Genomic DNA, 8465 nt, shown 5'->3' with positions numbered 1-8465 from the left:
GGGATAGCGCGTCGGCCACAACGTTCAGTTTCCCCGCCACATGCCGAATGTCAGACGTGAACTTGGATATGTAGGCGAGGTGCTGCTGTTCCCTGGCAGACCAGGGGTCGGACACCTTATTGAAAGCGAACGTGAGCGGCTTGTGGTCCGTGAATGCGGTAAACGCGCGGCCCTCTAGGAAATAACGGAAATGTTGGATGTAGGTAAAGCGCAAGGAGCTCCTGATCGAAAGTGCTGTACTTGATCTCCGGGGCCCACAGCTGCCTGCTGAAAAACGCCAGCGGCAGCCAGCTGTTTACCTACCCGCTGCTCGAGAACAGCAACCACCGCGACGTCCGACGCGTCCACGGTGAGAGCTGTGAGGGTCGATGCCCTATGGTGTACCAGCATGGTGGCGTTGGCCAGCGCGATCTTAGCCCCCTCGAAAGCTATCCCTGCCTCCTTGGACCAAACCAGGTCCTTGGGCTTGCCTGCCAGACATTGGAACAACGGCCGCATGATGGCGGCCGCTGACGTGACGAATCGGTGGTAGAAATTGACCATTCCGATGAATTCCTGCAGGCCCCTGACTGATAGTGGCCTCGGGAAGCGACGGATTGCGTTGACCTTCTCAGGCAGCAGTTGTGCGCCTTGGCAGGTTATCCTGTGACCTAAAAAGGAGATGGAGCACAATCTGAACTGGCACTTCGCGGGGTTGATCACCAACCCGTGCTTATGCAGCCATTCGAAGAGCAGGTGGAGGTGTCCAATGTGTTCAGCCTGCGAGCTGCTGGCCACCAGAATATCATCAAGATAGATGAATATGAATGGTAAACCCCACCCAACCTGATCCATTAGCCTTTAGAATGCTTGAGCGGCATTCTTCCGGCCAAAAGGCATTCTTAGCCATTCGAAAAGGCCGAAAGGGGTGATGGTGGCCGTCTTAGCTACGTCGTCGGGATGGACCGGGATCTGATTATACCCGCGGACCAGGTCGACCTTCGAGAAGAAGGCGGCGCCCTCCAAATGAGCCAAGAAATCTTGGATGTTAGGGACTGGGTACCGATCTGCTGTGGTTACCGCGTTTAGACGCCTGTAATCATCGCAAGGTCTCCATCCCCGGACGCTTTGGGCACCATATGCAGAGGGGAAGCCCAGGGGCTATCCGACCACCGGACAATCCCCATGTCTTCCATAAGCTGGAACTCGTCTCGTGCGATGCACAGTTTATCGGGACGGAGGCGGCGCACATGGGCGTGAACCGGTGGGCCCTCGGTGGGAATGTGGTGTGCCATGCCATGACGGGGCGCGGCCCCATCGAACCGGGACGTGAGCAGATTACGCAGCTTGGCAGGGCACAGGTCCAGCAACGGAATATTTCACCCACCTCGCACATCAACTAGTGTAAGAAGAGAACACATGTAAGAAGTCGGACCCCAATATCGGCGGGAGTCTAATTTTAAGTCCAGGGTCCGTGCACCGTAAGTTCGAATGTCGCTCCCGTTAACGGCCGAGAGGACGGGTCTTACCTTACAGTCCCTCATTCACCCACGGTATTTAGTAATTTTTACCCATCATTTAGGGATTTTGTTTTTTACAGATATGGTTGTTTTTTTTTGGGTGAATTAAAACCTCATGGCCGTCCGAAGGGGGGGGGGGGGGGGGGGGGGGGGAGGTAGGGGGGGCGTTGGGTGCAACCACACACCCCTTTTTTTCCAGAGTAAAAAAAATTCAGGGGAAAAATAAAATTGTAATGCAATCAGTGTTTCCACTTTGAAGGAATTTACACGAAATTCGGGAAATTCTGGTTCCGGCCCGCAGGATGATTTGAAAAAAATATTTTCGATCATCCGCGTCTGCACAGTGGGGAGAAGCAGGTGACCACAGACGCAGAAGCGATGCAAAATGACGCCATCTCTCCACGCAGTGGGCGGGATCAGATCGCCACCATTTTCAATGCATCACCTCAATGCCGCGGGCCTAGTTTGGTGAGTGGGGCCGTGAAATATTGCGTTGCATTGCAGGGAGGAGGTATCTGTTTGGTTTATATTGGGGAGTTAAACTAACCGAGAAGGGTCTAATCCGACCCGCGGGATGATTTGGGAGAAAAAAGTTCCCGTTTCTCCGGGCCGGGGAGACCGTTCTCCCGTCGCCACGCGGGCAACCTAGGCAGCTTTTTATTTTGCCAAATGACAGTTTAGGTGGTCAATTTAAGATGGCTTGCATGACGCATGGAATAATGTGCTCGAACGAAGTGCGTAGTTACCAGTCGGATTTATGCTCAATGAAGCATTCACATATTATTTCTGCTCCAAATAAAATCACAAACTAAACATATTCACTAATCAAGACATGATATATACCACAATGACATGCAGCAAAGTTACAATACAGTATGTCAACTCTTTTTACACATTGCAATGAATGCAATTTCTATTATTTCTTTCTACTTCCCAACAAAAATGTGGTTGAATTATTCAGCGTATGATCAATCTGTGTCAATAAATCCTGGACCATGATAACATATATGTTAAACCATGAACACTACAGATTGATGTAAGCCTGTTTTCTGTGAAGGACCGAAAATTATCATGACATGGCCATAGCATGGGTCGTTATTGTTATTGGTACAGAAACACTCTCGCTTCCCACATAATTTATCCACAACAAAATATACAGGTTGCAAGGAAATTTCTAAAGGCATTTTATGATAAAATCGACTATACCCATCTGACAGGTTAAACATTACACTAACTGACAAGAGATGACCAAAGGACATAACTGCAGCAAATGTTCTTTTGGTAATATGTTTAAAGGTGTCAAAACGCCACATTACCGGACATTCAGATTAAATGTATGTGTTGTGAACAGCAATGAAGATACCCAGTTTGTATGCACCAGATTAAAAAAAAATATTGTTAAACGCTGTTTCCATCATTTCCACTTCAGAATTAACGTTAAAATTTCAACTGAAATATATCCTGATCAAATTTGTGATGTACATGACGGACTGTAGAAATAAAACCTGGATAAATCCAACGTATAGTTCTGAATGTTGTTCATTAAATAACAGTACTGATACTCCATATTAAGAACATTGGTTTGCCGTTAAAATGAATTCTGTAATAACATCTTTATGGATTAAAACAAATGATAACAGTGGGATTTAAAACACATTTGATTGCATTCCGTTATCAAACATAGTCAATTTTCGCTCTGAATATGTTTCCAGCACAGTAGGGTCAGAGGGGGCACTGTGAATCAGTGCGGAATGGATAGATGGGGGGGGGGGGGGGGGGGTGAGAAGGCAAGGTGCGGGATGGATGGATTGAGGCAGGGGAATTAGTGCATGTTGGTTGGAATAGGTAAAATTCTATTAGTAGAAGTAGTGGTAAATGGTAATATACATTCAGGAGCACCTGAATGATTTTGCACATGCTGCGTGCTGAGTGACAGTGAACTAAGAACTAATTCCAGTCATACTAGCCAGTGTGGCTCAACAATAGTAATAGACAATAGACAATAGGTGCAGGAGTAGGCCATTTGTCCTTCGAGAAAGCACCGCCATTCAATGCTTTCAAGAGAGAGCTAGATAGGGCTCTTAAAAATAGCCCTAGGCTATTCCTAATCAGTACCCCGTTCATCCCCAATCAGTAGCCCGTTCCTGCCTTCACCCCATATCCCCTGACTCCGCTATTTTTAAGAGCCCTATCTAGCTCTCTCTTGAAAGCATCCAGGCAGAGAATTCCACTGACTCACCACTCTCTGTGAGAAAAAGTGTTTCCTCGTCTCCGTTCTAAATGGCTTACTCCTTATTCTTAAACTGTGGCCCCTGGTTCGGGACTCCCCTAACATTGGGAACATGTTTCCTGCCTCTAGCATGTCCAAGCCCTTAACAATCTTATATGTTTCAATGAGATCTCCTCTCATCCTTCTATACTCCAGAGTGTTCAAGCCCAACTGCTCCATTCTCTCAGCATATGACAGTCCCGCCATCCCGGGAATTAACCTTGTAAACCTACGCTGCACTCTCTCAATAGCAAGAATGTCCTTTCTCAAATTAGGGGACCAAAACTGCACACAAAACTCCAGGTGTGGTCTCACTAGGGCTCTGTAACACTGGATGATTCTTTGAAATTCTACTTACCATGCTACTCACGTTTATGTGACATTTACCAGGAGCACCTGAATGATTATGCAGCACCATGTCAGCATGTGTGATTGTTTGGTAAACTATATGATGAATTGTGAAATGTATGTTATGTTATGTATTTTTATATTATGGAATCAAAATCAAGAATTATAAATTCACATTTCAAAAATGGTTTCACAATTCAGTAGTACTGATTTTCAATATTCCATACTAATATTTGAGAATCCATGAGGTTGCATGCATGCAAAATACTGATTTTCAAAAATCCAGTTTCTGTGTAGTAGGTTCTATTGCGTTTATGTGAGAAATACCGATTTCCCCAACAAAATACTAATTTTCAACCATCAAAATACAGAAATGCTCAGTGAAATTTGGCAGCTGAGCAATTATTCACAATCACATCATGTTTGAGAATTCAAAATGTGATTTGTGATCTTGTTTATGAGTCAGCATGGAACTAGAATTTGTTATAATAGTATGAAAGTAAAATAGATTAGTTTGAAAGCGGTCATAGTAATGTAAATGCACCATTTAGTTTGACTTCAATTTTCATGATGGAAATCGAAGTCGAACTAAATGTTGTATTCACATCACTATTTCATGTTGAAGTTGATGTGATGTGAAGTTGTTAGGTCAGGAGGACCATTAAAGGTGCACTGCGCACACTAACGCAGTCCAACAGTAACAGGCAATCAAATCAACACACAAAACATTTAAAAAAAAAAGTTTTTCTTTACTGCAAAAACATACAGTATTTTATTTGCAGTTTTTGTATGCTCCTTTATAACATTTTAAATAACATTTTACAACAGTACAACTTGATTATTAAAACAAGGACAACAATTCTCGATTTTTAAAAAAATGTATACAACAATGACCCCAATCATCCCATTCCACCTACTCATTACTTGAGAAAAACATGTTATTTTTTGGTTACAACAGTTATCAGAAAAATATATTATGTTTGCCTTATGAACTTTATGTTTATGAAAGAGAAAAAAAGAGATTAAGAAAGATATAATAATTTTTATGTAGGGGTTCCCTGAGACATGAAAATAAATTCAAGGGTTCCGCAAGGGTGAAAAGGTTGAGAAACGCTGGATTAGTGCATCTGCAGTCTTTGGTCGCCGATTGTTCTGTCAGTTTTAGGACAGTAAGTAATGTTCCTCCCATCGGTCAGCACCCACCTCCCGCTTAACCTGCGGCAACGAAATTCACGTTCCGCATGTTCTGTCATTCTCCGCTGTGGCGCTGACATTCTTCACTATATGCAGGAATAATCCTAACCCTCAACTAAATAAACACGAAACCACATGCAATATGAACGATTAAAATGGCACCCTTTCTAGTGCTCCTTTTCCTTTTCCTCCCATTAATAACCCAAAACTGCTTTAAAAACGTTCCAGTCCTTTCCCAGGTTACTTTGCTCCCCGTTCTTCTACAAACAAGCATTACCCATTTAGAGGTTTAAACGAGAATACTGAAACATGAAGAAAGTCTATACATCGCCACCCTACAGTTTAATGCGCTAAACTGTGGTTGTGCATGCATTGTTACATTTCGTCCTCCCCACTCTATTCAAATATTTTATTCCATGTAAACATACGTTGAACGGACATCAATGGCAAGTAATACATTAGCTAATTGGGGTCAATTGCAGAACATAGGCCTGTATGCGTCAGAATTTACGCTTATGAAGTTGTAAATGCACATTGAACAAGATGTTGTGGTTGAATTCAGATGTACTGTACATCGATTACATTCTAAAGTACTGTCTGAATTCAAAGTCTGAAGAAGGGTCCCGACCCACAACGTTGCCTATTCCTGTCCTCCAGAGATGATGCCTGACTCTGAGTTACTCCAGCATTTTGTGTCTTTTTTAATTTTAAAGTACGTGCTGCATTGTATTTTAAATGGAGGTACATCATGGAAAATAAACATGTCTCTTTCTTTTTTTGAAGATACAGCGGTAAGTTATTTCTGATTATTTTGTGATAGTGAATATATTATCTTACATGCCATAAAATTATCTGATCATTTATATTTCTTATTGGAAGTTCATATTGAGAACTTGTTTGACAATATTTATGCATGTATCCCTGTATGGGTTTTTGGAAAGATTTAGTTACACGTTTAGCCACCAGAGGCTGCTGTGCTATCACTTGGATGAACGTTGCAGTGGTCCTACAAGGCATTCTAGTGATTACCATGCAGTGTATCAAACCAGAGATCTGTATAACCACTATGTGGTCCAAGATACAAGTTGAAGGCAACACCACCCATCCAAGCACTGGCATATTTTACATTGTCAAGTAAGAGAAAACAGATGTGGGTACTTGCATGATAAGTTGTAATGAGCAAAAAAAAGGTACACACAAAATTCTGGAGTAACTCAGCGGGACAGGCAGCATCTCTGGAGAGAAGGAATGGGTGACGTTTTGGGTCGAGACCCTTCTTCAGACCCGAAACATCACCCATTCCTTCTCTCTAACAATGGGCTGGGTGTGATCCAGGTTGTGAAATCAGAACCTGAATTACTAATTGTCTATGCTAACCTCCAGTGAGAAAATTATGCATCAATTGAAAATGAGGGCCTGGCCATTATTTTTTTAGGTGACTAGACTTTATGTTTCTTGTCGACAAATGTTTTATCCTGCTCAGATGCAATTTACCAGATAATTTCAGCCAAATTACATCCTATCAATTATTTGTATATGAGGGATACCAGTCAGTTTGTATGCAACAGTCCCCACTGGCCTACAGCAGTGAAAAAACCCAGAAATCTACCGGTGGCCATCCCATTTAAATTCAGGTTGTGAAATCAGAGCCTGAATTACTATGCTATACTAACCTCCAGTGAGAAAATGATGCATCAATTGAAAATGAGGGCTTGGCCATTATTTTTTAGGTAACTAGATTTTATGTTTCTTGTCGACAAATGTTTGTCAGCAAACGACACAGGCAGCATCTCTGAAGAAGTCTGAAGAAGGGTCTTGACCTGAAACGTCACCCATTCCTTCTCTCCAGAGATGCTGCCTGTCCTGCTGAATAACTCCAGCATTTTGTGCCTACCTTCAATTTAACCCAGCATCTGCCGTTCTTTCCTACACCACTTAAATTCAGACTTTATTTGCCTTTAGCTTCTTGTATGAATCAACTAATCTCAATGTAAACTTGAGCAGCAAGATCTCATCTTCTGTCAAACACTTTAGAGCCTTGAGGGCTCAATAATGAATTGAACAATTTTAGGCAACCGGCCTTTCCAGTTTGTCTGAACTGGTGAGTTATTGTGCAACAGAATGGAATGCTGAGTCTGTACGTTAAAACGGGCAGCATCTTTAGGGGAGGGCAGGGCAGGGCAGGGCTACCTTTTAGACGGATGACTTCACATGTTGAGATTGTCAGCCTGGGGCATTAGCTTTATTTCTGGCTTCCTGTATGCTGCAAGGCCTGTTTCCAGCATTTGCTGATTTTGTTTAGGATTTTCCAGCATTTTGTTCTTCATTCCATAGCTTGTTCTGCTGTATCTCAGTTTTTCTCTGTCCACATAGGCTGCCTCAAGTCTAGGTTTTCCAAATCTTTTCAGATTTTCAGTAACTGCAGTTCTATATCTTACACTTACACATTCTTTTTTTTTGGTTTCACTCTGTTCTTCCTCCATTTACACTCCTCCAGACAAATTAGCTACCATGAGCAGGTCGGACCTCGCACCTGTTCTAAATCAATACCAATCTGTATCACCATTTTTGTTTGCCTATAACAGACAATTATTCATTTTCAAAAACCATAATTCAGCAGGTCAAGCAACATCTGTGGAGGCAAGAGGTGTAAGGTGACAGTTTGGTTGAAGGATTAGCCTCAGGATTGAGAGGATGGAGAAATGAGGATTGCCAGTGTAAAGCAGTATGGTGGGTGGGGGCACATTCAAAGCTATCTGTTTTGATTTCAGAATTACTTTCATTGTTAGAAAGCTTCAGGCATTCTGACATCAACACCCACCACAGCAACGATCAGTCTCCCAATTGCCTCAACCATGTGATGCCATTTTGCGAAAATCATAATTGCTGATTTTTCAAAAAAATGATTTAATCATTGTTAAAAGCTGACAGGAGTAATATATTCAAAGTAAAAACCTACTTGAAATATTCAAATATCCCTCTTAAATTTATAATTTGTTCTTGCGATTTATATTAGCACTTTCATTAGAAGAGTTTAATTACTTTTGCATTGCTTAGTATATTTGATCAAGTAATTTGAATGCATGCCCTGCATTGAAGTATACTAAGGAGCATAAGAAGAGCTGAAGGGCATGGAAAGGTAATTCAACCGATCA

The sequence above is a fragment of the Leucoraja erinacea genome, chromosome 13 (genome assembly GCF_028641065.1).
Source record: "Leucoraja erinacea ecotype New England chromosome 13, Leri_hhj_1, whole genome shotgun sequence".
Classification (NCBI taxonomy): Eukaryota; Metazoa; Chordata; class Chondrichthyes; order Rajiformes; family Rajidae; genus Leucoraja; species Leucoraja erinaceus.
Note: the sequence above shows the minus strand (reverse complement) of the source record.